General features: G+C 49.8%; 1 protein-coding gene across 6 annotated transcripts in view; it reads right to left on the reverse strand.

Moving 5' to 3' along the window:
- Nucleotides 1-11,136, reverse strand: part of LPP (LIM domain containing preferred translocation partner in lipoma) — a 341,524-nt gene extending 330,388 nt beyond the window's left edge. For 2 of the 6 annotated variants that reach the window (XM_075098981.1, XM_075098975.1), the window contains exon 1: nt 10,391-10,521. The gene's annotated coding sequence lies outside the window, so the exon portion shown is untranslated. Of the gene's footprint in view, nt 1-10,390; nt 10,522-10,780 lie in introns of those variants that run through there. The other 4 variants (XM_075098979.1, XM_075098982.1, XM_075098978.1 and 1 more) reach the window with 4 other exon arrangements.
- Nucleotides 11,137-11,794: the final 658 nt, after the last annotated feature.

Here is an 11,794-nt window from a genome sequence, read left to right on the forward strand (position 1 = left end):
CCCATGACTCAGAATTGCGTTGCATCAAGTTGCAAGTCCTAGACATACAGCTTTGTTCTGCCAGAACCTACTGCTCCCCTTTCCTCCGCAGATACATTTCAATACATATCAGGTCTCCATCTTAGTCACACTCTGCTAACACACACTTTTTACATCCTTTTCATCTTCCCTCATAATCAGTCTCTATGTCCCCAAATCAATTGCTCTGCTCTTCTCTCGCCATTCTCCGCGTTACCATCATCTCCCAGGGCAGGAGCCCCTCGGACCCAGACACCACTCCATGGGTGCGGCCTGTGCTCTCTGCTCAGGTTCACAGGACTTCAACACACACAGTCTGGCAGACTCACTACTCTCCTGAGTAGCATAACAAGTGGCAGGCTCAGCCCAAGATGCTACAGGTGAAATTTAGAGATGTGGACAACACAAGAAAATGTTATCCATGGGATAATGGGAGCAAAAACAATGAGAAGGACAAGCAGGAGGCCAGGAGCATACCAATATCGTACCCAGAATTATGTGTGTCTTTCATTAGATGGATGGGCCTTGTCTTGTTCTGGAGATCAAGAGCATCTGGAATCACTTCCATTACACATCAGGTAGAAAGTGCACAACTAAAACATGCAGAAAGTATTCCCACCCTAACACATGCATCTACCAAGACAGCTGGAACTACCCCAAATGATCCAGTGTGGGACTTTCTGATAATACACAGCTTCCTTTGTACATCCAGTTCCACCCATGAAATTTGGCACACCCTTAATCAGGTATGAATCAAATAATCTGAGACATGAGAAAATTATCAAAAGCTGTTGCAAAAACCCATAAGGTTGCTTGTGCCTCACTGCACTTCACCTTCAAGGGATGGGGAGCAGCCGATGCGGGCAGACAGCCACCCTGAACACCACAAAGATGGAGCAGATCACTCTCACTAGGGCTTCTTGCACACGATGGCATGACCCAAGACCTAAATCATCACCTCAGGCATGCAAATACATTCAGACCAGAGGCTTGGGCTACGGCATCTAGGGAACCAGTGCAGTGCAGGTATGGTTATGACACGCCAGTGAGTGGCCTGACCCCAGACAAGGTAGGGCACTACCAGCACAGATGACCATTCTAACACACCAGAGCATGAGACCTCTCTTTTTCACCCAAGGGTACATCACAGCAAGGCAATACACCATGCGGTGCAAAGGCGAGGTGATACCAACCGATCTGCCCTGCATCCTCAGAGAGAGCTGACACCACCTGTAAAAACAGTGGCCACAAAACACTGCCCACAGGTTGTGTATGCAATGAGGGGATGGGGGAGCTAACTTCATGCAGAATAACTTATACATGAACCCACGGTACAGGGATCTTCGTGTGTAGTAAGGCAACGAGCTCTGCTCTTGTAGCTTCTTCTTCTCCCGCTCTATGATGCTCTATGAGTCCTTAAAAACTTCTCCACCAACTTCCCCAGCCTCTGCACAGCCCAAGTTCACAGCTTTCCCACGCAGCAGAACAAAGCACACCGTGCCAAGCCATGGAAGGAGGCACACAGGCACACCGTAAGCTGCCACCCTTTCACCCAGACACTTCAAGTACCTAGGTGGGCAGGGTGCCTTGGAAAGACATGCTAATTTATATTGTTTTAAGCTCACCTGGTGCTCTGGCCTCATTCCCAAATCTCTTATACCAAGGGAGACACTCAAAGAGGTGTTAGGTGCCAAGAATGCCACATTCATCTCCACAACAAAACAGAGGTCCAAGGCATTATTCCTGCCTTCCAGAATACACTTCTGTCCCAGAAGTTGTCACTTAATGCCACTGTTAGAGGCTCACAACTTGACTGCTTCACTCACAATACAACCTCCTGCGCTGTATGAGGCTGACTCTTCATTGCAGCGAGGCTACGGCTGTTCTGCATGCCACAGCACCATTTCAGAGGAAGCCAGACATCTCCGCAGATAACTTCTGCCCATCATTTCTTCCCCATCTGTCTGCCTTGGGACCAAATTAGGACTCAGGTACAGGACAGTGCTTAAACACTCACTTATCTTTAGGCACACAAGTAGCTGCAGACAGTTCAGCTGGATTACTCATACACTTGAATTTCAGACTTACTATGCGGAAGGTTCACCAAGCCCTCCTTAAATGGCAAAGATGCAATGCTGTGTTTTCCAGGCTCAACTCTGTGCATCCCAAGGAACCCAAGAAAGAAATGGATTCTCTAAAAAAATCACCGAAGCCAAACTGTGCTAGGGAAGACATTATTTCCATTCTCCCAAAAAATAGCCTGCGGGATCAGAAGTGATAGAGAACCACCACAGTTCTAAAGAAAGCTTTAACTACCCTAAAAGATGGCAGTCTTACTATACACAGGAAAACAAGCCACTAAGTGTCCAGCTGATGATGTAAAGTCCCCCATTACCCATATTCTACTCCTTGAAAAATGTTTTTTTACATAAATACCACCTGGACCTTAATCTTTTTTGTGGTTCATTTCTGGACCTCTCCACCATGACATTTCAGAATCAACAGCATTAAACTGCCCTGGTTTCTAAATGCCAGAGACAAAGACCAGCTTCCATACTAAGCTAAACATTTCAGTACCCACACAAGGTAAGTACAGGCCTTGCCCCCAAGTCAAGGATGATGATGATAATACATAAAAGGCAGGTAAAAGCAGAAAAGAGGATATGGACTGTAAAGATAGGCATAACTGCAATAAGCAGTTCAGAGTAATCTCCACAGTTAGGTGGAAAGGATGCTAACTTCAGTCTGTAATTACAAACAATTCTTTTCAACTATTTCTCTGTTTGATTGTCAGTTATGACTGCAAACTAAAGACAACAACCCTGGTCTGACTGGCTTTTTTTTTTTTTCTTCTGGATTTCAGTGTCAGAGATGACATGAGGCTCCAAACCTCACTACTCTACAAGCCTCAGTGTCCCATTAGTAAATGGCGAGAATCATTTTCCTTCACCTCAGGAAGACACTGCAAAAATAGTCCCCCCCACCAAGCATTCCAATGAAAGACCAAAGAGCACTCTAACGCAGCACAAAAGGAAATTAATAATTCTGCATTCAGTCCCAAGTTTGAATAGTATGTAGTAAATAAGGCTTGGGGCCACATGCTTTAGGACAAAAGAAAATTAATAGCTTCTCGTTAAGTATCACCCTCCACTCAGGACACAAAGAGTAGGCGCCCTAGAAATTAAGTGACTATATCATAACACCTGCTTGCAGGGGAGGCCAAATTAAGATTTCAACCACCTTGATTCTGGCACTTTGTACTTTTGGAGCACTTGGACTTTGCAACTTTAACACCATTCTTTTAATCAAGTGCATTGCTTGTAATTAACTACAGAACTGCCACATGGCTGCCACAAACACTGTTTGTTTCTTTTGGGAAATACAGATTAAAGGCTTGTCTTGGCCACAGTAATAGCTTGAGGTATCTCTCAAGATTTGCCCAAAACCATGAAAAGCAAATCACGTCTCTACCTCAAGTGATGAGGTGTGTTAAATTCAAGCCAGCTGATCTCCTCTGGGGCTGAGCTGAAGCAGGAACACTGCTGACACCCAGGCGAGTGAGGCAGGGGAGATGCAGCAGCTGGAGTTACAACCGCTTATCAGCTGTTAATCCAATCACTCTCCCAACCCAGTTGCTTCATGCTGTGCACTGGCTGGGAGACTCCTCACTTTCATTCAAGCCTGCCTCATTAAGTGGAGTAATTCAAGTCTGTTAAGGTGAGGTAATAAACTGCTGAAACAGAGATAGCTCCTTAGGGTACATGCATACAGCACATCAAAGATGCACATGCACGTTACTGAGATATAAACCACTGCAGTTGGGGTACAACGAACACAGCAACTGCAGCAGGACTGTCTGCAAGTCACCTGTGAAGCACACCAAGTTGCTCTTAAAAAAAAGAAAAAACCTCACCCACCTGATTTCATGCAGCCAGCTAGATTGCTGAAAAAGCCCTAGAGGAGATACTTTAAATTTGCTCTGTTATGCTTAACTAAGCCTTGGAGCTGGACTGCTTCTACCCTGTCATGCAGTGCACCCCTACCCACCCCACGGGGCTCCACAGCCCCTTCAAGCTCTGCGGCATGATCTGTCGGTCTCCTCCAACCCTGCCTGCCTTTGCCCAGCTGGCCCCACAATAAAGCAGCTGGGTCCTGGTTCCTCAGCAGCATTAGGGCCCCCAGCTGTGCAGCCCTGGCAGAGGCTCTCCAGCTGGAGGAGAGATCAGGAACACCAGCAGAGGGAGAAGCGGAGATGACTGCAGCTCCCCACAATGAGATGCTCTGGCCTAAAAATAGGGGGGGGGGGGGGGGGTTACAAATTGATGCATAAACAAGACCTGACTGTGTAATTCAGAGCTAACAGGGTAGTTTACTAAATGTTAATTAAATCCTCAGTGTCTGTTACCAACTGTGGAGATAAACTTATTTTTAAATTAAATAAGCAATAAATGCTTAGATGAACTTCTATTAAATTTCACCCAGTGAATGAAGTATGTGGGGCTTTTAATAGGCATTAAACAGGATAGTTACGGCAAGTTAGTTGATATTTTATTACCTAAAGATAATGGCCATATTAAATCTCAACTAACTATTCCACTGGCGGCATAATCATCCAAGACTTGGCGGAAGTTTGCCTGCCTTGAAGCATCACTGGGCAGCAGTAGCAGGGGGAGGAAGGCAGCCAAGTGCTGAATGGCACCTACTTAGAGGATGCTCAAGTGCGTAAGCCCACTTAGGCACAAAACGCGATCCTTCCCAGCCAGATCTGGAAACCCCAAAGAGGGCTGACAAGGGCTCTCACAGAGAAACAAAACTGGCATAAATCAGAGACCTCAGGCATCCCAGCCCCCCCTCAAACCAAACAAAGCAATTTATGGGGTTACCAAGCAATCACTATTACAAGGTTCCCTTATGGCATCAAGGGCAACAGAAAACATCCTCACTAACAGCCCACAACACTCAAAAGCTTGCATCTTTTTCTAAGAAAAGGTTACCAGCAGCCCACAACTCCATCGATGTTTGTTTTCCTTTCCTGAGCATATTGCAATAGTTTGGGAGCGCTTCTGAGTGACTCACATGTGTGTCACTGTCACCCACAGATCCCAACAACAGATACTGACAGTCTAAAATGACAGAGACTTGCTGACAGCGACTTAAAAATTATCATTTTCATGCCAGCTCTTGCGCTTGCTCAGAACGTGATTGAAACCAGCTCTTTGAGATGAAAGCATCGTCTCCACTGAGGTGTCTCTACCAGTAACCTTAATCACAACAATTAAGTGTGGGTAGTGGGTTTATTTTTCAGGTCTGGATTGGAAACATCGCGAGCCCTACCTGCCCTGCCGTGCCCAGAAGCAGGAGAAACGGAAAGAGCTGAGCCCAGCACCCCACTAACCCCTGCTTCTTGAGCAGGCACAAGCTCTCAAAAACCTTTTAAACTTTGTGGGGTTTTTCTGGTCTGTGGTTTTCGGTTTGATTTGTTGCTTTCTTTCCTCTGTTTGTTTCTATTTTACAAAACAAAAAGCTCCCTAAATTAAAAAGAGGAAAACACGTAGCTCTTCAGACTTTATCAATGCTCTCCCCTCCAGCGCCCCAATGCACACGTGAAAGCCAATCGCAACACCTACCCTCCAATCCCTCCTCTGTTGTTCATAAAGTTATTTCAAGCCCTGTATTTTCCTACATAACCCACACTCTTTAAAGGTATTGTTCTTTGCAGATCCGTCCCTCACATAACACATCCTTAGATAAGCTATGGTTTCCATCTCCTCCACTCCTGCCTGCTTTTGAAGCATGGCTGCAGCTCCAGTAAGCTCTCTAGCTTTTAGCAGAATTACCCTGCTACAAGAGCGAGAGCAAAGGGAGATGATGAAGCTACAGGGGTAAGAAAGTGGGCTGCAGAGAACCAAAGGTAGGCAAGAGCATTGCTGCCTCGCTCATGCATGCACATAGCAAACAGATGCTGAACTCCAGAATTCTGGCAGGTCACGTTGACTTGGTATTCATCTTGCTTCCCTGAAGGCTTCTCTCCATCAAAAAAAAAAAATATATATATACCTAAAAAGCACAGATGCACCTAAAGGAAATGCATATTTCTTTGTCACCCTAATGCCATTTTTAAAACCTCTCCAAGCATCCACAGGGACTTCCCTCCACCTAAAGGGATTACCAGTGCTGCCACAGACTGCCCTGGGAAGAGCATGGATGACCAGCCAGAAGTGAAACCCAGCATGGTCCAGGGCTAGCTGGAGCAGCGGGTGTGGGTACTGCCCAGAGCCATTTTAGGGCCGGAAAGGTTTATTAGGAGAAAGGCACAGCTGTGTGGGTCAGGCTTTCAGACACTTGACGAGGAACGAAATGCCACTAAGGATGCATTGTTCGCACAATCACGATAGGCAAAGGAATAGAGAAACCACTGTGGCACCCTGAGGGTTTATGTTTCCACAGACGCACGGAAACTGTCTTCTTACAAATAATTTGTCATCCACCCAAGCTACTGCTTTTCTCCAGCTACAGTCAGCAGAAGATGTTTCAGAGAAACCTGCATGAAACAGTCTCTTTCCAATTACATCTTTATGGTATAAGTGGCACCACCATTAGCTGGTATAACTCTGGATGTGCCTGACATTCATACAACCATCCCATCTCCTTTCCAGACTTGGCTAAATTCTTGTCCTCAGCAGCATTCTGCATGATAAATGCCACCATTTAGTTACATGGAAAAACACTTAATTTTGTTCATTTTGAATCAGCCACTTTCACCTTGGTTTGCACTGGTACAAAGGAACACAGACCCCTTTTCCACAGCACTCACTGTTTCTGTGACACCTAACACATGTCCTTTATATAGGAGCAATCCCAAACTCCCTTGGGTTTTCCAGCTCCCTACCATTTTTCCTATCCCTCTCTAAAACTGCATACACCAGGCTTCACTTATCGTAACAGAGTCACTTAAGCTTTATAGTCAGGCATTATACAGACAAACACAAGCAGCAATTTTAACAAACGAGACAACAGTCGCGCTTCAAAATTGAGTGGTGTCTCCACTCTGACCATGAACCCCCACACCATAATTCATACTATGAGTAATAATTAAAGATACACACTGATGATTTTATTATATACTTAAAAGCACTCCAGCTCTACCGAGACTGTAGCTGACACTGTTAGGTGCCTTGCAAAACTTACTAGTCCAGCTCTGGAACTTCACCCCTGAACATCCTCGAGAAACAAGTGCTTTGGCAAGGGATACACATCTGAATCTGCACTTTTATTATTCAAAGCTTGAATTACACTGCACCAGTTCCTAATTCTGATAAGACAGAGCCCATTGCCTCTCACTAACACAGGACAGCTGAAGGCAATATTAAGAGCAACGCAACTTTGAGACCCAGTGTGCTCTGCAAGTTTCCACAAAACAAGGCAGCTAAACTGAACAGGAACCTGGGATTTTCTGTTCCCTAACTGTAACTGCTGAGATATGGGATCTGAAATTCAACCCTGGCCCACCAGTCTAGAGGCACGTTTTTGCCAGTTTACCTTGATTTCACCAGAGCATATCACAGACAATATCATTCAACACTTATACCTCCTCAAGCTGTGTGACTGCTTGTCCAAATGGCAAGTAACAGAAGACATGACCCACATTGCTGGAGCCTGAGCCAAGATGGGCATGCTCACCAGTATCCAGGCCCAACACCCAGGCTGATCTCCAACCATGCTTTTAAGGTAAAAACCTCATCTCGTTGAAATGGGAATTGAAGCTTCTCTGCCCAGCCAGCTTATGGGGTGCCAGCTGATACCAACCACTGAGAGCTTGGGACTTGCATGACACAGAGACAACTGCACAACAACAAAAGCCGTACTCCTCACTGAGCCAGGCACCATGCACTGTGGAGACCGCACAACAGGGAAGCAGTTTGGGGCTGTAACTACAGAAGCTTCCATTAGACAGTTTTAGCTTCGTTTTCTTGGGTGCATCTTGTTCCCCCCCCAGGATTTTACCCAGGCAGCGTACAAGGGCCACGTATCCCTGACTGGAACTTCTGGGTGGCAGGACCGCTGGCAACACAGTACACATCCACAGCCAACATGCCCACAGCCTCCACACAATGCATACGCTCTGGGACTGACTTTCAGGAAGAAGGAGTTAAAAGTCACTCAAGTGCCCTCTCTGGGCACAAGAAACGCATCTTCACAGTCCAACAGATTCATCACATACCAGCTACCCACTACCAGACACCTCTCTCCAGCCAAAAGACCCAAAAAAAGCCTACGATGACCTTCAGCAACCCACGTGCTCCAAAAAGGCCCTCCAGCCACAGGGCTGGGAGAAGAGCCTACAAGGACCAGAAGGCATTTGATGTCAGGAGAGACCCCAGCACTATAACTGATGAGTACTCCACAGTGCCACCATCCTGGACCAGGCTCCCCCAGCTTGGTAGTTTTTCCCAACAACAGCCAACACAAGATGACTCGGGGTGGGGGGGGAGGAAACCTGAAGAAAACAATTAAAGGAAAACTATATATTAAACTCAACAATTCGAGGGTGGCAGGGCTGAAGTGAAGGCCTCATCAACAGCACCAGCATCTCACTGGAGCTGCAGGCAGGATTAAACACCGAGGGTAGGAGCTGGCTGCCAGGTGGCCCTATGGCCACCACCCACACCGTCACCAGCTGATGGCCCATCCCACAGGGAAAAAACCCTCAAACAAAGGCTAAACAGCTGCAATAGGGAAATAAGAGCTAACAAATTTAGGAGTGATAGGATGAAAGGTCATGGGGTGGGCAAAGGGAGACAGAGTAGGCCAGCAGGCAGAGAGTTTTCAACAGTACCTCTTTATCCTCAGATGGAAGTATTTCCCGAGGGAAACCCCACAATCCAGAGTATTATTGAGCCTTTCCTGGGCCAATCCTGCTGCAGCAAGGGTGGAGATAACCAGAAAGTCCCTCAGATCCCCAAACCGCGCCGCTGCGCAGCAAGGTGGGCTACGCACAGGACAGCGACCCAAGCTTTCCCAGTGTGAACACGGTTGGTAACGTGCAGATGAAATGTTGTTCCCATATTCTGACTCCAAGCATTCCCCTGCCTTCCTAATATCCCCTATCTGTAATTACTTGGTGAGACAGCACCTGCTGTAACACCCAGCTCCCAGACATCCAGGGACTTCCCGCTCTCTCTCTCTGATTTTGCCCCAAAAATCATTCCTGGAAGGTATAAGCACAAACTCTACAAGTCCAAGGAAGCAAAGAAATTCTCAAATCTAGAGTGTTTTTGAAAACTTAAAGAGCTCCATGCAAGACCTTGCATTTCACATGGGTCACGACCACTTTTTGCACAGGGGCCAAGGTGTTGCGGATGTGTAGGAAGACATATCAGCAAGCTTGATGGTTCTCTTAAAACTTTGTGTATCAATTGCCTAGCAAGAAAGATACCAAACAGAAACCCAACCCAAAAACCAAACAACTGGACCAACAAGCCAACTCATACAGGCATTAAAACAAAACAAAAAAAAAATCAAAAGAAAGCAGGAGAATCCAATGCTCGTTTGTTTCACCAACGGGGCCAAACTGCACCTCGAAGTACAGTACCCAGAGCAATTATGGCATGAGCTTCTCCATCAACACCTCCTACTCCAGAGCGCTGCCGTCTCCCCGGCACAGCCCCAGGGCGTGGAGAGTGTTCCTGAACAATGGCAGGAGTAAGACTTGCCCGTTCAAAAGGGGAAGGCAAGAGAAGGGGGAAAGGAAAAAAAAAAAAATTACAAAAAAAGTTCACGGTGATGTAAGGGTGTGGGAAACTTTTATATCGTTACCTGCTGGGGAAGGGTGGGCCTCCCCTAGCGTACAAAAAGCTGCCAGAGCTTTACTCAACTTGGTATTTACTATCGAGCCCGGACCCAGGGCCGGCCGGTGCAGGGGGCGGCGGGGCAGGGGCGGCTCCCGCCCGGGCCAAGGGCGGCCCCCGCCCGGGCCAAGTGCACCTGCGGCCGGCAGCACCGCGCCGCCGAGCCCCGGCCGCCCCGGGGGACCCCGGCCCGCGGGCAGCCCCCGGCCGGCGCGGGGCGGGGGGACACGGGACGTGCAGCGGAGCCGCTGAAGTACCGGGAAAGTTCCCGCCACCCCCGCCCCGCACCCGGGAGCTGCCCCCGCCCCGCGGCCGAGCTCGCGCCGCACCGGGCCGTGTCCCGTCCCCCTCCTCGGCGGCCTCGGCTCCCCGGGCGGAGGGAGGAGCCAGGCACGGCCCCCCCCCCCCCCGGGCGGCCGGCAGCGCTCCCCGCCCCGGCCGGGGGCTCCAGCTGTTGCACAGCTGCCTCGGCAGGCGGAGGGGGGGGAGAGAGGAAAGGGGCAAGTTATTATCTGCAACAATACCTCGGGGGGAGGAGGCAGCGGAGGCGAGCGCGGCGGCGGCGGCGGCGGCGGGAGGAGGCGGCGGGGGGAGGTGGGACTGGGGGCGGGGAGGAGGCCGCGGCCGGGACCGGGACCGCCCCGCCGCGCCCGCCCCTCGGCCCCGCCACCGGCCCCTTCCGCCCGCCGGCCCCTTCCGCGCTCCGCGCCGCTGCCCCGCCGCGTCCCCCGGGCGGCCCCTCCCGCGCTCCCCGCTGCTGCGCCCCCGCATCCCCCCGGCATCCCCCGGCCGGCCCCTCCCGCGCTCCGCTCCGCTGCATCCCTCCTTCGGCTCCCTGCGCGCCGCTCCGCGTCCCCCCGTCCGCGGCGCTCCCGCCTCCTGCATCCCTCCCTCCGCGCCCCCCCGGCCCTTACCTCCCCTCGGGCGGAGGAAGGGGGGTCCGGCAGCCCCAGGCTCGGCGGGACGCCCCCGAAACAAAAAGCGAAAGCGGCGGCCGCTGCCTCCCGCCGCGCCGGGCTGTTGCGCTCTGCCCGGGGCTGACGTCAAGGGCCCAAATTCCTGCCTTTCCCTGCAGGCAGATTTGTCCATGTAAGGGCTGGGGCCGGGGCCGGGGCCGGGGCGGCCGCACGGCGGGGGGCGGCAGCTACCGGTATCTCGGGGTGGCGGGCGGCAGCCCCGGCCCGGCCAGCGTCACGGTCCTGCCCTGTTACCCGGGGCGTTAGGCCCAGAAACACGCACCGTGGCTTGCAGTATTCAACTTTCCACAGAGAAGTTTTGTCCAGGGCTCCCTATGGGTTTGGGGTTTTTTTTTTTTGGTGCTTTTCCAACGAACTTTTTCTCTGTTCTTCCCCAAACGGGGCACATAAAAAGGTGGGGGATGTAAAAGATGCTCGGAGCTATGAAGGAGCTGCTTGCTCAGAGATTCAAAACAAAACCTGTCGAGCATACTAAGGAGAGGGGGAAGGGAAACTGTTCCCTGGTCGCTTTCTGTTTGTTTTGTGGCTATTTATAAGGACTTCAATTAAAATAATTCGGATTTTGAGTGTGATTATTTTTATAATGGAATGTTACCCTTTAAGTAGCTGTTGGGTGTCTGCATTTGCCCTGAAGAGAAGGGGAAGACAGGAGGGTTACACTGCATTCAGGCTGTAGAGGGGAGAGTTGCCAAGCCTTACTCACTTGGAAAGAGATTTTTAAGCGCTTTAAATGTATTTCATTTTGACAATAAAGGGCTCTGCCGTGTGCTTTCAGAAGATGTTTACAATCTTATCCCATTACCAGCTTTGATGTCCACAGTCACCGTTTGTTAGCTCAGGAGGGAAAGCTTGAACGTAAGGACCCTAAAAAGGACATCAAGCACCTAAAAGACCGAAGAGGCTGGAGCACAAGAGTTGTGATCCAGCCTCTCTCTCCCTTCTCTGGCCGCC

The sequence above is a fragment of the Phalacrocorax aristotelis genome, chromosome 7 (genome assembly GCF_949628215.1).
Source record: "Phalacrocorax aristotelis chromosome 7, bGulAri2.1, whole genome shotgun sequence".
In the NCBI taxonomy this organism is placed as follows: Eukaryota; Metazoa; Chordata; class Aves; order Suliformes; family Phalacrocoracidae; genus Phalacrocorax; species Phalacrocorax aristotelis.